We start from the raw sequence: 19,161 nt of genomic DNA on the forward strand, positions 1-19,161 counted from the left end.
GCATCCTGACCCCCCTCAGCATCCCAGGGAGTGGGACAGATCCCACCGCCCCCTGTCAGCCTCAGGAACCCCCTGCCCGGGCCGGCGGCCGGCTGGGTGGGTTTGGAAGCGGTGCCAGGCGGGCAGGCGGGCAGCGCAGAGCTGTGACTGGCACTTTATGCTAATTGCTCAGTCATTATTTATTCCTTTGGAATTCATTACAATCGCATTATTTGCGATCGGCTCATTTAGTGTCACGAATGCATCCGTAGGATTTTTTTATTGTGACCTAATTAATAATGAGTGATTCTATTCTGAAGCGCCGCCGTACGCCGGGTTTTAAGGCAGGCGCAGGAGTTACAGCGAACGCTGCTCGGCTGCTCCGTGCACGGTGACAAACGGGCCAGCGAGTGCTGCTCAGACGCCGTGGCCCCACGGGCAGAGGCCCGGCAAGGGCTGTGCAGGCTCCACACAGCTTCTCTGTGGCCAGCAGCCCTCAGCCCAGGCATCCCGTGCAGCTGCAGCTCCAGCTTTCTCTCTATTCAGAGTACGGGTTTTTTTTGGCGGCAGCGGCTCAGAGCTGACTCTCCTACCACACCCAAAGTTGAGCACCGACCTTCTCTAAAGCAAGAAAAAACTTCAAAAGTGTTTTGGGAAAATTCTGTCTCAGTTTTCGTTGACCAGTAATATACTTGTGTATTGTAAAGCTGCACAGGAAGAGAAGATCTTCAGTGACAGAAAATCTTCACCGTTTTACTTAAAAGTAAATATTTTCTTTGAACATGGTAGTTTCAAAAAAGACCCCAAAAAACAAAACAAAAAAACATTTAACTTTTTTTTTTAACATGAAATTTCCAGCAATACTTAAAAAGTAATTTTATTTTGAAAGCACTGAAGTGACATTGACTTTTCTAATTTTTTTCCCTCCTCAAGAACCTTGGCAATACCCAAAAGAATATACTCTTTTTTTTCCCAAGAAAGTTCTCACCCAAATCTTTTGCCAAGACCTACTTTTACGTGAACCCATGCCATCCATCAGCTCCCTTTCTCACTGACCCCAAGCCTGGGTAAATGTGGCACCACAGCATGGAAATGGTTTCATCTTTCCCTTCTCAACACCTCCTTGCTAAAAACGCTTCAGTTTAGCAGCAGGGATGTCAGTTCACACTGATGTCTGGCCTAAATTCATTCCTGGAGGAGCGGTGCAGGGAAGTCCCTGTCCCCTGCAAACCTGTCTCAGCTGGGCAGGTTGATCTGCACCATGTTTTTTTATTTTCACAAAGTCACATCATTTCAAATCTCCCTGCAGAGCAACAAGCACATTTTAAAAATATTTCTGAAAGCCTATAAATAGTTATAATGATATAAATAATATTTTTGTGAATGCAAACCTAGTCCTCTGTTTCCCACAAGCACAGCCTGGGGGGACAGTAAAAGGGCAGCATGGCAGCTCTGGGTTCAGACACATGGGAATATTTAATGGGAAGCAACAGCTTCTCCTTTCTTCCCATCCGGGGTACACCCACACCCCTCGCAGCATTCCAGGGGCTCATCTCCCTCTGGGTGGTGGGAGCTGGGCAGAGCCACGGTGGTAGCTGCCAGCTTGGTCTGGGTTTTGCAGCAGGAGCCTTGAGGCTCCCAGTCACCCCGGCAGGCAGCACCCAGACCCACACGGCAGGGCAAACCCCACCCATGCCGTTCATACCTTTGACACAAGCACTGTAGACAACTTCCTTTCAGATTTTTAAGGCTAAGCCGACGATCGTTTCATTTTGTTACAATGAATACCTATAACTCAGGTAATCAACCTGAACTAACAGCAAAAACTGTGTCTGGTTGTGGACTAATTTCCAGAAATAGCTAAAGTTGTGACATTTTGTGAATTTTCTTGTAGTAGCCATTGTTGGCTACATTCTGAGAGAATGATTCTCTTGCTCAACCCTACTGAGAGTTTCAGGTTGGCATAAGACCTTAAATCCTTTATGGACAGCTGCAAGACAAACATATGAAGTACTTGCTAACATCAAGTCATAGAATACTTTGCACTAATACTTCAGGACAAAATTTCCTAAAAAAAAAAGGTTACAGCAAAGAAGGATTTTTAGAAATCTATTTTTGCTCATGGTGTGACATTTTAAATAGCAAGGGGAAGGGATCCTCACCCACTCCCTTTGCAAAACCTCCCCATAGTGCCATGCCGCTTCCAGGTGGGAAGTCCTCCTGGGCAAGCAGGACCTCCTGGCTGTGCTGGTGCATGCTGGTGCAGGGCTGGATTCCTCCCACACATTGCTATTGGCTTTAGGTCCTTACAGAGCAAATTACTCAAGCAAAAGTCCCTTAAGACTTTTGTGTCAGAAAGCAAAAGTGGAAAAATTCTAAGTCAGGACATGCCTGTGCAGCTTGCTATGTTTGGCCATCCTATTCCTCTTCTCATCACTTAGGACGGTCCCACAGTAGCATTTTTATGTGTAGAGGACGTGGGTGCACAGAAATTTTCAAGGAAAGAAGGAAATAACTGAAGGCCTGAACATTTCCTTCAGTGCATGAGAAGGAGGTTGTTAGTAGCATCATTGTCCCATCAGTGCACACAGGAGCTGCCTGTCCCCACCATGGAGGTGACAAAAAGTTGTGTGAGAATATCTCTCTCTCAGGAACATTACAAAACTAAAATGCATGCTCATAAGTTGCCTTCAAACCCTCAGAAGGAAACTGCCAACCATGGTGACTGTAGAGGCTGCTGTGTCTCTGAGAACACAGAACTCAGGAGCTCCCCTCCAGCAGGGCCACCTGAAGGGCTGCACATCACTTGTCCCTTTGTTTTTTCTAAATAAACAGAAATAGGCGACTCTGGCTGGTGTGTAAAATCACATAACGCACACACTTCCTAGCAGACAAACCAAGAGATGTCTTCTTTGTTGTGCATATATAGGTACACACATACCTCTCTCCACACCCATTTCATTATGTTATTGGTGAGTACCTGGAGGTGGGGGGTGTGGAGAGTATGTGTGTTTTGTTTGCTTGCGTGATCACTGCAGAGAAATCCACATTAAACAGGGAATTGGAGACTGTGTCTCTCTACATGAAATCCAGCTTAATTTTAGAGCAAATACTGCTACCAAAAGTGCTGCCAGAGTCTGCATTGCACAACTCCAGACAGCATCTTTCATAAAATGATTATATTTTTTCTAGATGTAGTGAAAGCCTTGAAAAAAGTTTACTTGATGTCTAACCAAGCAATGCTGCATCTTCAAATTTGAAGGAGAGCTCAGAAAGTTAGTTTTTTATTATTCTTCATTTAAGTATTATTTTTTAATTGCAGCGTATTAAACATAAAATCTGGTACAATCTTTAAAAATAAATAGGACCTAACTATAAATGGGCCCTGTTGTGTTTTTATCTTTGACAAGCAAGTAATTGCTTCTCAAATTTATCAGTTTGTTTATGCAAAAACCATTTACCAAGCCTAGCTCAAAAGCATCAATTTCATCATTATCATCTTATTAATTTAGCCAAGCTATAACACAGCTGATTATTCCTGAGTAATATCCTCTGCAGCACATCATGTGTGGCAAAACCATCTGTACAGTACCTATTTAATAAATAAACCCTCGGCTAAATGTCTCTGTTTATTGAGAACTAATGTTTATAGAAAATATAATGGAACTCAATAAATAACTCAGCTTCATCAACCTGCATATGAATCAGTATGAAGAACGCTGACATCATCACCTTTCAAGTACCAGAGAAAGCAAAATTACCCAAAAGAGCTATAGAGTCAATATTAAGGCATTAAAACTGCAATGAAGGCATATTAATGCTTAAAACTTCATTGTTGGCAGTAGAATTGCCACCACGGACATATTTTATAACTCTAAGAATACTTAGGCTTTATGACTGTTTCTTTGTTGAGTGCCTTGCACTTAATGTAGTTTTCCACTTTAAATAAAAAAAACCCCTCAAGATCTTAAAAAAAAAAAAAAAAAAAAAAAAAAGGAAAAAGAAAATTGCTGATTCCAAGCATTCATTTTTAAAATAATAAACTGCTGATTCCAATTGTTCGGATGGAGGAGAAGGCGAACTTATTTAACTCCATGCTTCCTGAGCTCCTGGCAGCAGGCACGGGGTGTGCCGAGGTGAAAATTGCTCAGCAGCACTGCACAAAGATTACAGAGCAGTCCATGCACAGCCTAAGACATTATTAATAGAATTCCAGGGTTTAGGGGAGAGAAAAATGAATAGAGTTGTGGCAGACATTGGGATACTTATTGATCGCTGGTTGTTCCTACAACAGCAGCTCTCACTCGTTTATTTGATTTGGTGCTTTAAAACTGCTTCTCTGCCACAAATCAGGCATTTAAAACATATCTCTACACCATCAGCAAATAGTGACAGATTAATTTCTTACAGCTCCTTTCCTGGGGCCCTCTGAGAGCAGTTTTTCTTTGTTTATATTTTGCCGTCTTTATTGCTGAGGAATATGACTCCGTGCATGCAGTTTAAGAGAGGGCACTGCAAGGCTGCAGGCATGGGTGGACATCCAGTCAGCATCATCCTCTGCAGTCCCCCCCAGGTGCCTCCAACAGGTCACAATTCCACAGGAGACAACTCTCTCCTTCATGAATGCAAAGTCCCACGACACTGCGTCAGTAGCGCGGCAGCTCCAGCTCTTGTGAGTGATCAAGGACACAGTGCACATTCTTACGACTTCTCGCAGCATTTCCCTGCCCGCAGGCAGGGCCAGCCTCCCCGGCGTCCCTTCTGGTGGGAGAGACCGGATCAGAGGGACCAAGTGTGAGACACAGAAAACATATTTCATAATCCACTCATTAGCACACACGTGATGGGAAACACTTAAGGGTGTGAATATTTTTAACACTGTATGTGTTTACATAAAAAATGTGACTTACACAAATCTTCATTTGCTATGCGGTATAAACTTGCTACATGGATTAGAACTGGTCCATCATGCTTTCCTGGGAGAGACAGAAAAGGGACAGCGAGGTCTGAAGAACCTGCTGCTTTACTTCCCGTGTCCAAAATGGCTTGAAAAAAATAAGAAAAAGTAAATGTGCTTCTGAGTTATGAAAAAATGCAATTTCAATTCTTGAAACATTTTGACCAGATAACTAGAGAAACAAAGCAAAAAACAAAAAATCCCTAATGACTACAAATGGAAAAATTTGAGAGATTTTTCTCCAATGAGAGAATATCTGGGGGAGCCCCCAGCCATCTCTCTCAGCTTGCAGATTGCTGTGGCACCCTGAGGTCCAGCTGTCCCCCAGCGTGGGGTCTTGGACTTGGGATGAATTCACCCCTCACACCCTGCAGGCAGCAGCAATCAGTGCCACATCCTGCTGCAGCCGCCTTTGTTAACTCTCGTTCAGAAAGCGTTTTTGGGGAGCAGTTGTTGACCCCTCAGCCTGGGGGACTGCTGCTGGGCAGCACAGACAAACCCCCACACACCAGACACGTGCAGCACCCAGGTTCACTCTTCTGAAGGACTTTCAGGCTGGCAAAGGGCAGGAACATCACCGGTCGGATCATCACCAGTTGGAGCATCACCGGTTGGATCGCGCTGATCTCTGCTAGTGACAAGGCTGACGGAAACAAGCTGGGTGCAATCCCACATTAAATCATCACGTCCGAGCATCTCAGGCACTCTGCAAGTGCCTTGAGTTTTTCCCATTCTCCTCAACTTATGTTGCACATATGCAGCTCTTGTTTGCCTTCCTGAATAAAATAGCAGATCCACAGCGCTTCGCCGCCTAATGAAACTGAACATATTTAGAACATATGTGAGCCCGCTCGTCGCGAAAAGAACCATTTGTGGTTAACGAAGAAAGTATTCATGGTTTTGCTGCTAATTGCAGGGCGGTCTGCGTTTTCTTTCTGAGGGAAGAAAAAGGTAGCGCTGCAGTTGGAAGCACACAATAGAAGCATGGCACCTTTTTTTTTTTTTGCTGAGTTTTGATGCCTTTGGATAAGTGAATCAATCCATGGGGCAAGGACATGGATGGGGGAGAATTATCATTGGTAATCCTTATGTGGTTGTACATCAGCTGAAAACCCGTATGTTTCTTTTAATTATTACTCACGCTGCACATGAAAAGATGGGATATTTTCCTCGCTCAAAGTTGATGGAGGTTTGCCATCTATTATAATCTAGCAGGATCTGCCAGAGCTGGAGACAGGCAATTCCCAGTGACTCCCAGATAGCAGCACTGCCTACCACAGCCTCATGACCAGGGCTCTGCTGTGGCTCAGGGGCCAAGAGAGTTCTCCTCCTCTCCCGGCTTCCAAGATGCTGTTTCTTGTTCTTTAAGGTTTGCTGAGAACTCAAACTGCTCATGAGAAATGTCACCAAAGCAATATATTAGACAATTTACTGAAAGTATAATGCATTATTATTAATCAACATGTTCCAACCTACTGTTCTGTGGCAGGCACCAAATCTCCACTAATTCTGGAGTATTGAATCAACACAAATTTTTCTAGCCAATATAATTTTCAAAATTTTAATTAGTTGAAGTGTCTTATCATACCCTACCCTCAAAATTATCCCTGAACCCTCCCTTTGCTTCTAAAGATAAATAATGTTATTTTTTCTTTCAAAAAGAGAATTAAAATTGTGATTAATATCTCCTTCAGAAGTATAAACTGCTACATCTTAACATTATGAAATGTGAAAAAAAATCTTTTGTCACTATCTTTACCAGATTCAGAAATTCATCATAATCGTGGCTTGAGAATGTATTAGTAAGTGAACAAACTGATACAGAATGATCACAGAACTGGCAAGTCCCAAATGAACCCTAAATTAGAAGCGCGTAAACCATCAATGCACTTGAAGGGACCAGTAAGAGTTTTAGCAGAGAAAAATCAGGATCAAAATATGAGATAAATGCTGCAGGGCAGAATATACAATTTTAAAGGCTTATTTATATGTTATACAGAGAGCTGAGCTGATGTTACACAGTCAGTACTAATGTATCTGCCTGAGTGGGAGGCTGACAATTTAATTCAGAGAAAGAATTTAGGTTTTGAATGAGTTTGCACGCACATGGAGAGTTGAAGCACTGAGGGAAAGGGCTTAGTTTCTAATGAACGAGTGTTTCAGAGGGCTAAAGTTTTAACACATGGTTTTGGTGTCCCTGGCCGTTGGCAAGATTGGAGTTGCTGTAGAGGGGCACTTTCCATGTTCCTGCACTCAAATGTCACGTTGCAACAGTTGTCCCCGAAAATGCAGGGCTGAAGGAGGAGACAGGGAAAGGACTCTGCGGACAAACCCTGCTGTCCACAGCAATAATGCACTGCAAGCAGAAGGGTTCAAAGACAGAACTAACAGCAGGGCCCAGGCAGACAGGACAGCACATTTTCACCTTTTCAGTTTGTGCAGGCTGTCCATTCTCCCCTCAGGGGGCTCAGATATAGGTGCTGGAGTGTGCTGCCAGGTGGGAGCCAGCAGGCTGGGTCTCGGCATGAGGGAAGGAGAGAAGAGGGACACACTACTTGTCTGAAGATCAGGTCCTGCCTCTGTGCCGGGGTTTGGCAAGGGTCACGTGGCATGCTGGGACCAAGGCCAGCACCATGGCAGCCTTGGGATGCAGGGAATGGCATTGCAGCTGGTTGTGCGAGATTTCTGCCAGAGCCATTGGATTTATGGCAATGAACACTTTCCTGAAGGGTGCCTTAACTGACAAAATCCTGGTGGCTGCAGGTGAATAAGCTGCACAGTTCATGGGCAGTGGAAAGGAGAGGGAGCAACTGAGATACAAAATGCAGACAAGATATTAATTTTTCCCTCTAATATTTTATGAAGAGGAAAGATTCCCTTTACAGTTGCCTGGCTGCTTTTAAAGAGTACCCAAAAGGGATATATTCCCAATTACGTCCTTCTGCCCCACTGCTCTGACAGTCGCACATTGCTCTGCAGACCAAAACCAAACGAATGAGAATGCCTTAAAATAAAGTGCACTCTTTTTGGTGTTCATAAATAGTGATTTATGGTGCATGATCACCAAGACTATGAGTATGCCATGTAGCAACACCATGGCAAAGTACAGTCAGCATAGAAAAAAGTTTAGGGCTTGGGCTGGAGTAAAACTGCCAACAGGGGGAAACCTGGCTGAGGGGAAAACTGGACTCTCCTTCGCCTTTCAGAGGGGACGTGAAAAACCAATATGCTTGTGCTTGGTACAATAACCTTACAGCAACTGAGAAAGAAGGTAAGGAGATCATTGGAGCAAGATAATTGTAACGAAGCAAGACTAATGCAGCAGCCCTCCGGCAGCTGAATGTCCCTGACCATCAGCGTGTCCTGCCAGGCTCTCATCCCTCTGTTCCTCACCCCGATCACAGGCCAAGGCAGTAGGGAGCGCCGTGCTACCATCACAGCATGCATACCAAAATAGCCTCAGCAAGGCTGTTAAGAAACTAAATTACATCCTTGATGTCTGCTGACTTCCAGAGGGCTGGTTTTGTTTACAGGATGCGTAAGAGCCAGTGGACTCAGCTCAGCAAGAATAGAAACCCCTCCATTACTGTGAGGCCGGACAACAGATGGCAGGAAGGTCATGGGCTGGGTTTGTAACCACAGGGTGGGCAAATGCTGACCTGGTCTTTGGGGACATACAGGCTTGGCCAGCAATTCCCTAATCACCCTGTCACAGGGGGCATTTTGGGTGCACTGCTCTCCACCACCCTGCTGATGACACAGTGGCTCGGGGCACCCAGGGTGCAGGTGGCCCACAGGGCTGGCATCATTGGCTTCCACCCACGCTGCAGCAGGCGAGAGACATTTGCAGGGAGCCTGAGAGGTCAGGAACTGGTCCCTCTGGGCTATTTCAGGTTGGTGATTGCAGGTTGTGGCTTCTACTCCCCTCTGCTGTTTGACTCAAATGTGGTCTGATGGTGAGAGCAGCCAAGGGTGAGGAAGGGCTGTGGGGTTGCTCTGGGGTCAGGCTCATTTGCAGCCACCGACGATGTCACTGGGAAGGTGGATGATCTGTCACCTTGACATCAAACTGAATGGTGCTGCTCAGTGCTGCTTCTGCTGGGGCTGCCTGGACAACACACCCCATCACTGCTTTTTTCCTTTCCGTAGCCACCTCCCACCTGAGGCTCCTGGCTCACCCAGAGCTTGATTACTTCAGCTGGGTCTTTCAGCCTCCTGTACCTCCTGGCCAAGGTGCTCCTAGCTAACAACCACAGTAATTATGAGTTCCCAAGTGCACGACCATCGCACTTCCTTCCAGCCAGCACCCTGACTTTGGCCATCCCTGTTCCGGTACCACATTGCACTCTGTCTACCACAGCAAATTTCATGCGGACATTACCACATTAGTGTCAGGGTAAATGGCTAAAATACAGAAACAATCTGGTTCCAAGAAGCATGCTTAAAAAAACGGGCAAGTAACTACCCTCTCATGCCACACGTCTCTTTGAAGTGTATAAAGTCACTGTCTCTGCCAACATGCATGTGGGGATTACTGCCTCTCTGTGATGCCACCCATCAGCTCTCACTCCCTAACTCCCCTCCTGCCTGCAGCACCACCATCACCAAGAAAAACAGGGGCAATTATTTTGGGGCCACTCCAAAATTACCTGTAATTCTTAGTGCAATATGCCCTCGCTTTTCTCCCTCTCTTTGTTTTCTTTTTCTTGATTCTGATAAATAATTGTGGTTTGTTTTATTTTCCTTTGCAGGTCTACTGCAGCTGCAACAGGAGAAGCTTCTCTTGCCTTTTACGTGATGCTTCATAAAAGACAGTAGCTCTTGAACGTGGAGTGAGCCAGAGAGCATTATTTCTGAGGTCCTCAGTAATAATGCACACACCATCCTCCACAGATAAGAAAATAATGTCATTGCCAGGTTATCTGTTGCTTGAGAAATACAGAATCCTATTCCTGAAGGCAGCTGTTCTCTGTTTGGTGGAGGAGCACACAGGTTGCTGTGGCAAACCAAATTGAATTGCCAGGCTGCAGCTTTGCTGGGGAGCTCCAACAGTGCAGAGGGGAGCCCTCCTGCCTGGCTCCTGCTGGGGCAGAGGGATCTGCCATCAGCTCCCTCTTCCCAGCAAGTATCTGGGATGCCCAGGCTGTGACAGGGGTGCACTGCAGCCCAGCCATCTGGGGTGCCTTACAGCCTGGTGCTGCTGAGCTCCAGTAAGGGTGTTACATTCTGACCCACAATTACCTATTTAGGTTCTACCCCACTGGTAAAACTGTTTTCCATGGAAAACAATAGGCTCCTCTGCTTGCCAAAAGTAGAAATCAGTCATATTGAAAGGCATTTGACAGGAGTGTAAATAAATAGAGATACCTTGAAACAGAAACTTTGGAGGAAGGTTAATTTCTGAAATCTGTAACTCAGATGTCAGATCAGATTTGTGAAGCAGTGAAGAACATAAACAAGTAGATGAGAAGACTGTGATTAATGAAATCAATTAACTATGTAAGAGGGGCTATTGCAATCTGAAAGACAAAACCAGGTGAGGAGACTCCTGCCAGATGCTCTTGGCAGGGCAGCCAGGTAGGAACCAAGGGTGGCTGGGGCCAGGTCCCTTTTCCCCTTCCCTCAGGACAGAGGAGCTTTGCCGGGCATCACACCAGGGATGCACCAGTCTCATGCTCTGCCCTGGGGTTCTGAGAGGACTGCTGGCTCCCGGAGCATGTGGCCATCACCTGCCTGGGGGTTCTCCCTTCAGCCCCTCTTCCCTAGCGCCAGCTGCTCATCAACACAGCCAGCCCTTCTCTCCATCCTCAGTCCCAGCTCACACCAGAGCAGCACAGCTGCAGGCAGAGAAAAAGGAGGTGTCCCTCAATGCAGGAAGGTGGTTAAAAACATAATCTAAATCACTAACCCTTAAAAATAATAAAAAGTGGGCCTGAGCATGTCACTCTGCACAGCCATCTCCTCTCCTCTGTGGCCCCCAGTGCTCTGGAGCGCTGCAGGGTGGCCTCGGGGCTGCTCCCTGTGCCGGGTCCCTGGTGCAGCCTGGGGGGCTTGCCTGGCCAGCGCAGCACAGGACGTGGGCTGACCCTGCTGGGATGTGGTGCAGCTTGGCCACACCACACCCACCAGCTGGGGCAAGAGATGTGCTGTGCTGCAGTTGGGTTTCCCTCATCCTGCAGCTATAATTAGATTTCGCAGCGTTAATATGTTGAATTAAACACCTACTTCTGGGAGGGGAGGAAAACAGTGGGCTGTATTTTTTTTCCCCCTGCAAGTAAGCAATTTGCTGCATGCTGTAATTTGTCTGCACGCTGTCCCTTTTTTTGGGACACATGTAATTTTGCTTTGATGAATGACACACATTAGTGATAGCCCTCCTTGCCGGCCGGGCTGGAGAAGCAGGCACTGACAGCTCGTGGGACGCTTACAAAGAAACTTTGTCAGCAACCGCAGGAGCCACAGCCTTTCCAAAGAAAACAAGCTGGCAGAATGGGGTTACAGAGGGACCATGCTGATGGCAGGTCAACAGTGATGTTCTGCAGATGAGGAAACCCAAAGGGGATCAGCATCACAGCAGGTCATGATTTTGATGGGATTTACCCCACAGCCCCTATTTTTATGTCAAAGATGAGGAGTGGCAGCAGGGAGGTGCTGGGGGGAGTGGAGTCTCAGCAGAGGCAGACTTCTGAAGGGGAGGAGGCATCAGGGGGCACAGTCATGCCAGCCAGAGGGGCCAACCCTCTGGCAGGCGTCACTTTCCCCTGATGTCTGCCCCATAAGGGCTGCCATACAGGCAGCAAATAAACCACTTGCCATATCCCTTCTAATAGGGGCCGGTGCATGGGTGGCAGGAGCCAGAAGCGGCGGTTTGCTGCACAGCCTGCCAGTGAATTCGTGACTCCCATCCAAGCACTGGAGAAGCAACTGGCAATGGGGGAAAGACCTTATGGCATGCAACAATATTTGGAAAACATTTTTTTTTTTTAAACCTCAGGGAAGAGAAGACTAAACATCTGAGTTTTCTGTTAATAAGCTCTCTTAAATGATGAGCTTCAGCTCTTCTGACACTGGTGTGCTGCATGGGATGGCCTTTCCTCACTGAAACCGAGACCAGGAGCTTGGACACTGAAACAGGAATCAAAGGCACATAGCCCTCAGTGCTGCTGGTAGAGGGTAGTGCTGCCTCTCTAGTTGTTTAAAATGCTGAGAGGAAAGCATGTATTTACTCTTAGTGGAGTTAATGTATAAATTATGCAGAGGTGCTGCCTGAGCATGGGTTCAGTGCACACCAGGAACTGAGGAGGGATTCCTGCACCCATGGGTTGATCCCAAGCTCCCTGCAACCAGAGCACGATTTTGACCCCCCTGACTGAAGGAAAGAGGCTCTCCTTAAGTACAACAAGAGACACAAGTATGAGCAATTGCTTGCCAAGAAGAGATATCATCTCTCCGGCACTCAGTTTTAAGGAGGGCTGGCTGTTCTCTCCTTTGCGAGGCATCTCCTCTCCCTCCCATGCAGTCTGCTGCCTCCTGAGAGCCTCTCACATCATGATTATCAGTGCTGGAGTGCACTTAACCTCTCCCAAACAAAGCCAGCCTGGATCAAGATGGGCTCTTCAGCAAGGGTCACTTGTCTCCCAGTTCATGCCACAGCCACCAAGCCACCAGGTAGCATGAGTTAGTGCATTGTGAACTCACCACAACCTTCATTTATTTGGTAAAATGAAAGATACTAAATCAAAGATGCCACAGTTCATTGCTCTGTCACTTAATTTTGCAAAAGTGACTCTTACAAAGAAAGAGGAAAATAAACATTTTTAAGTCAGAATTCAAAGCGGGTTAATGGCTTGTGAGAAAGTTTTGACATCTGAAGGAAGGACCTGACCTGATGTGTGGAGGTTCCTGCTGCAGGAAGAGTCTGCAGGGCAGGTCAGTTCTGCTGCCAGCACCTTTGTGAAAATCCACCCTCTTTCTGTGGTCTCCTTCCTTTTGATGTTATAATTTTCCAAGCTGATAACTAGGCCTGTGCAATGCCCTGTATGGCACATAAGCTGCTCCTACAGCCAGGAATGGCCGGCTCAGATTCCACAAGAGCACAGCTGGGCAGGAGCGCGGGCAGCTGCTGCCTCACCAGCAGCCAGGGTGTGAGCAGGACGCACATCCTGCCCCAAAAACGTGCTCTGCCATGTGCAGATCTGTGATGATCTGCTGGAGCAGCTGCAGTTGGGACATGGACAGAGCATTTTGGATGCAGAGCAGAGGGGGACTGCAAGAAGGAGGGAGAGCTGGAGACAAAATCCCACTGGACCAGCTGGATGCACCCACCTGTGCCTCACCACACTGGGGATAGGAGGGCACTGCCAGCACTGTGGGATAACAGTGATGGGTGGTTTGGGATGATTGAGTCTGCAGAGCTTTATAAAGCTCTCAGGGATCAGACCTGCAGTCCCAGGAGCAGGGCGCAGTGCGGACATTGCAGGGGTACAGTGCCAGGGCCCATGGGAACAGGAAACCTGGGCAGTGCTTAAACAAATCCCATTCAGCACAAGGGTAAATGCAAGCTGAAAAACATCAGGGGAAAACTAATCCAAAACACATACGGTTTTTCTCTGCCCAAGTGATCAGGAAGACATGTTCATTCCTATAAATGGGTGTCTGTGCAAGGATTTGTGCCCTTGCCTGGCTGCTGCAGCCTGGGGATAGGGACCAGCCACCACTGAGGAGATCACAGGAGAGCCCACACAGCAGATATGTGCCCCAAAACATGCTGGCGATACACCTGGCCATGAGCAGGGAAACAGAAATAGGGAAGAGAATGGCCTAAAATGACAGAAGTGTTGCTGGGGAGTCCACAGCAGCAGCTCTGGGGGCCAGAGGAGCCCTTGCAGCTATGAGCACTTCGGGGCAGAACAGAAATACTGCTGTGATTTCTTAGCAGTGTCCTTGCAGCATCAAGAAACAGGGAGAAGGGGCTCCTTGTGCAGGACACAGGCAAAGGCATTGGAAGAGGAGAGGGCTGATGACCCCAAGTGTTTACAATCCCAACGACAGCATATAAAACTGCTAGCATTCAACAAATCTGGTTGATATCATTCCTTCTCCCTCAGGCAAGAGGGAAACCAGCTCTTTAAGACAGGACGCCTCTATGCAGCCAAACATAACACCTGTTCTTGTGCAAAGCTTTGCAGGAAAAGATTAAAACATCCTGTTGTTTCCCAAGCCTGCTCCAAGCCCCCTCCGTGAACAACCGCACTGCACCCCACCAATACCGGGCAGTGTGCTTGGAGCTCCTGGTGGAGATCTGGGGAGGAGGGGAAGGGAGAAGCAGGAGACTCCTCCATCTTCCCATAAACTCAGCCCAGTGAGGGTGGTGTCTGAATGGTCTGGGGGCTGCACAGAGCAGTCTGGCACTCCATGAGCTGCCTGGCCTCACAGCACAGAAGTGAAGGCCCATATTTGGTATCAGACACACACAGACTTTCTTTTCTAGTAGGAAAAGATGAGAGTAGTGCCAGCCAAAAGCTGTGCTTAGATGTTCCCCAGGTGGCATGGCAGCAGCATGAACGTGTCAGTTACCCCAGCACTTTCCCAGGCTCATTATTTCCCAGCCAAGCTCAGCCCATGATTTTGTCCTTCTCTCTTGTTCACACATGGATGCCTCACCACAGCACCTCTTGGATCCTTCTGCGTAAAAATTGTAATTTTAGAATATTCCGAGCTCCACTCTGGAAAATCCCATTTGCACCAGTAAAAATGTGCTGGAACTCAGCAAGTTTATGTTTTTCCCAGCCACTGTGCACAAGACCTGCAGTATGAGATGAGCTGAGGCCAAGAACTTTAATTGGCTTAAATTGAATCAAAGCTGTAGGTGGAAATCTAACTAGAAATATGACAATATCTGGTAAGCTACAAATGTTTATTTTCTTCAATTTCTTCATATCACCAATCTCTCTGAGTAAAACCTGGTCCTTGCTGCACCCAAGGACAGAAGTGCCAGAGGATCGTCATGGCATGGAGGTGGCACTGGGCCAGTGGCACAGAGCTGTGCTCAGGCAATGGGCTGCACTGATGGTATCAGACTGCAGGAAGGACCAATTGCAAGGACAGCAGGCAAATCCCACATGTTTCTCTCTACCTCTTTGGATAAAAGGGTTGGGATGGAAAGAGAAGACACCAGCTGGTGGGGGGGGGAAGGGTGTTGTGCTTGGCTGGGCTCATGCCCAGCACTTGGCCCCTCTGTTGGGGCACCAGTGCCCAGCGGGCAGGAGCAGGGTCTGCCTCCTTCTTCCTCACTTTCCCAGAGTTCAGCAGTGCAGGTTGCCAGAAACATGCCAAGGTGCTCTGTGCCCCCTACCTTCTGCAGCACAGGGGAAAGTAATTTATCCTAGCATTGCCAAGATTTAGATATTTACCGCCAGCTTGTCTGGCTGGTTGCCTCCAAGCATGGAGCCAGAGGGATAGTAGCCTGCAGGGCATTGTGGTCGGCTTTTGTGAATGGCAAGAAATGCTTCAAGACAATGGAAATAAAAGCATTATGGGAGCACTGGATGAGAAAGCCAGAGAAGCCCCACATTGTTCCTGAGTCCCTAAAATATCTCCTTGGATAACACAATCATATCTAAGAACGAGAAATAGAGGGCAAAGATTATTTTGAAGTATGAAATTAACAGACTCTTCACCTCCTGTCTGGGGAAAACTTTCAAGGCTTCCAAGGATAAAGAAAAGGACCCAAGGACCTGAGCCACCTGCGATCTGCTGATGCCACCGCTCTGCTGATGCTGGAGACCTTGAAGTGAATAAGTAGGGACTTAACAACACCATCAAAGGACAGGGATGAAGAATCCTTTTACAAAACACTGAGGTGCCATTGAGTGCCAAGACAATGCCTGAAAAAGCTTCATGGCGGGTGGGAAATAATCGAGAGGAGATGTGGGATCTGCCCCTCCCAGCTCCATGGGACTCGAGAGCGCCTAGGGTCTTCCCTACAGCTTTAGCCCTTGGACACATCATCAGGGAGCTGGGGAAAAGAAAAAAAATGGAGCACAGACATCATCACAGTATAGAGCGACTACTCACACTGTCCTTGCAGCAAAGAGGGAGGAGAGTGGCTGAGAAGTCAAAGGGAGAAGTCAGGACAGCTTCAAGACTGTACAAGAACTCATCAAGTAGACTGGATAGCTCAGATCACATATTGCTTGTAGATCTGCAGAGTTTAAACCTGTAGAAAAATATCTCGGAGATACACAATTAATCCTTAGAGCCTCTTGAAAGGAGAACAAAGAAGTATCAGTATGGCAGCTTCAGAAATAAAGGTATGGTCCAAGAGAAAGGTGGAAGGAGGCATCAAAAAGGGATGGATAGATTTTTTCAGTGAAGGAATTAGCATCCCTAAAGTCAGACAGATATGGACAGAGCTAATGCTAAAATAATCCAGCTTTTTATGACTAGTTCGTTGGTGGTGTTTAAATATCCTCCTGGCACTGGTTCTGACTCCCCTGCCAGGGAGCAAGAGCCAGGTGAGATTACATCTCCATGCTCTGAAAACTTGCTGTATTTTTTTTTAAATCAAATTCTTCTTCAGTGAGTTTACTGAGACAGAACAGAGACCTTCATCTAGACAGACAACGAAAGCTGCTGCTGCCTCTGCTGCCTGTACAGTCTGATTTTGTGTGTGGGTGCCCACACTGAACTCTTCCAAGACTCTGAAACCAAGAGCTCGCCATCTCTGACCATGATACATGTCATTCCTAGCACTACCAGGCTTCGGGCTGTCAAAAATGCTCATTTGCCCCTAAATTCATTCTCATTGATCTCAACAGGCCTTCAGCTAGGCATTGATCAACAGCACCATTTCAACAGCCTCAGGAATCCCACAGCTCACTGCCACATGCTTTCAGTTAGGGCTCAGGTATTCAGGGAGATACTCAAACCCAACCAGAGCTGGGTATCAGCAACTCAGTAGGTATCACAGGATTAACCCTTCCTTACATGAAATTTGGCTCTCATAACACTCTGCAAGTGGAAAAATCTCAAGGGACACATACATTGCCACAAATCATGACGCTGAGCTTGCTGGTACATGCAGTGAGGCTGAGAGGAAGGTGAAGTGAAGTAACAGGGATAGAAGACAAAAATAAAATGAAAATGAAGATGCTTATTTCCATTGCTCAATGCACTGTGAGGTATTTCTTTTTCTTCATGTGCTGGTTTTCCATGTGCTCACTAAAAGGGATGCATAGTCCTGGGTCATCAGCATCCATATGGGATATAGACATAAACCAAGGGAACTGCTACATTTGAACCCTTAGAATCATTGTAAAATTCTCTTTCTGCCACGGAGTCCCCTGCATGTGTGATTCCAGCTGGGGCAAAACAGCTGAAAAAACAGAAGTCCTGCAATGGAGTGAAAAACAACTCTGGGAGGTCATCTAGGGTCAGTGCAGAAGCTTTTTAATTGGGAGTGAAAAGCACGAGAGGTAAAGCTGTGTCTGGGAGGACAATGCCATGGGGCATTAGCCAAAGGCCTGCACTTTTTAGGGCAAACAGAAACAGGGCAGAATCTAAAGCCCTGAAGTCAGTGGAAAGAGTCCCTCTAATTCCAGTGGTCTGTGAACCAGGCACATGTGGATTTGGCTGAAGAAATGTTTCATTTCATAGTGCTGTCTAATGGAGTCTCACAGTAAGCTCTTGATGGTTTATGGGACAGTGGCACTTCAGCTTAAGAAAAGGAGCGCAAAGATCAACATCAAGAGTGGGTTTGACAGACACAATTTCTCTAAACTAATTATACAAAGAAGAAATGTGGGAGAATGACAGCTGCCTCTTAAGATAATAGGAAACCTGTCTCTTTAAATGTGCTGGGGTTTTTCAATGCAGACCAGGCAGGACTATAATCAGAGCAGCAGCGGGTCAAATGTAGGTTCAGTACAGTATAATTCCATTGCAGGGACCATCCAAGAATACTTTGGCAAGCTCAAATACATTGAAATTGCCTTGGCTAGTGGCTTGCAAAATGGCTGTGGAAAGTCAAGATAATTAGAGCATTGTGGATAGGAGAGACAGTAAAATAAAGGGTGGAAGTCAAAAAAAGACAAGCCAATAAAAAAAAAAAGGATTAGAGACACGAAGAAAGTTTCAGAACGGAATAATTGAAGGAGAAGGGCACAGCCAGCAGATTGGAGTCATGTCATTTCTACAGCAGGAAAAGGACATGCACACCAAGGAAAAGAAAGACCAACCTCCCAACAATTTGAGATTAATAAATTAATTTAAAAGTGCCAAGAAAGACACAGCTGGAAATTACATTGGGTTTCTGAATGGACTTAAGTTAAAAATCATAGAGGAAGCATGAGAGAAGAGAGTAAGTACTTTTGGAAGTAATGCTTGGAGTTGATCCTTGCCTGTTTTGGTCTGACAGGTAATAAAAAAAATCAGTTATATAAACTGAGAAGCCTTTCACTGAAGCAGCAGCACCTTACTCAAGTTAGCAAGTATGAGCCCTGTTCAGCCAGGTGCTTGAACCTGTGCCTAAACACACGAATGGCACAGACCATCAAGCCCTACAATTACACACTTATCAGCCCTGTTTAGTACCAAATCCCTTGTTACGTGAAACCCGAGATGACTATACATTGTAAAACACCCAAGCCAACAGAATTTTGCCACAACTACAATGAGATGAGTTCTGCAGGCATCTATTTTACAAAAAAGTAGATGCTGCACTAAAACTGGTGAAGTGGTGACACTTTCCCAGTGCTCCCTATCCCCAGGGCTGTCCATCCTCCTGTGGGAAAGCAAACCACATACCAGCATTGTACTTGTGCACAGAGAGCATGCTCTCAGCTCTGCCTTTTACATTCCAGTTTCCCAAGCCTGATTTCTACTTGCCATTCGTTTTGTGTTTAAATGTCCAACAAAATGTATTTGCATAAGAGTGTGGGTCTACACAAACACAGTAAGAGATGTTTCTCTCCCACACAAACAGAATTATGCTTCTACATATTACTTACACATGTATACATAATTTATATGTATACTTACTATAAACACAGAGATGTATATATAACTGTCCTTGTGTAGTTCCATTTCCCACAGAGGAAACAACTTTTATACCTAATGAGTAACACTATCACCCATGTTGTTGTGATCAATTATGAAAGCAGGAAGGATAAAGAGTTTTTGAGCCCGTGACTCCAGCCCAGCTCTGTGAGGTGATGGTGGCAGCT

General features: G+C 46.4%; 1 long non-coding RNA gene across 1 annotated transcript in view; it reads left to right on the plus strand.

The window, feature by feature from the left end:
- Nucleotides 1–9,893, plus strand: part of LOC116446796 — a 30,513-nt gene extending 20,620 nt beyond the window's left edge. The window contains exon 4 of the long non-coding RNA XR_004241377.1: nucleotides 9,688–9,893. This is a non-coding gene — a long non-coding RNA (uncharacterized LOC116446796). The remainder of the gene's footprint in view (nucleotides 1–9,687) is intronic.
- Nucleotides 9,894–19,161: the final 9,268 nt, after the last annotated feature.

Source organism: Corvus moneduloides, chromosome 7, assembly GCF_009650955.1.
Source record: "Corvus moneduloides isolate bCorMon1 chromosome 7, bCorMon1.pri, whole genome shotgun sequence".
Taxonomy (NCBI): Eukaryota; Metazoa; Chordata; class Aves; order Passeriformes; family Corvidae; genus Corvus; species Corvus moneduloides.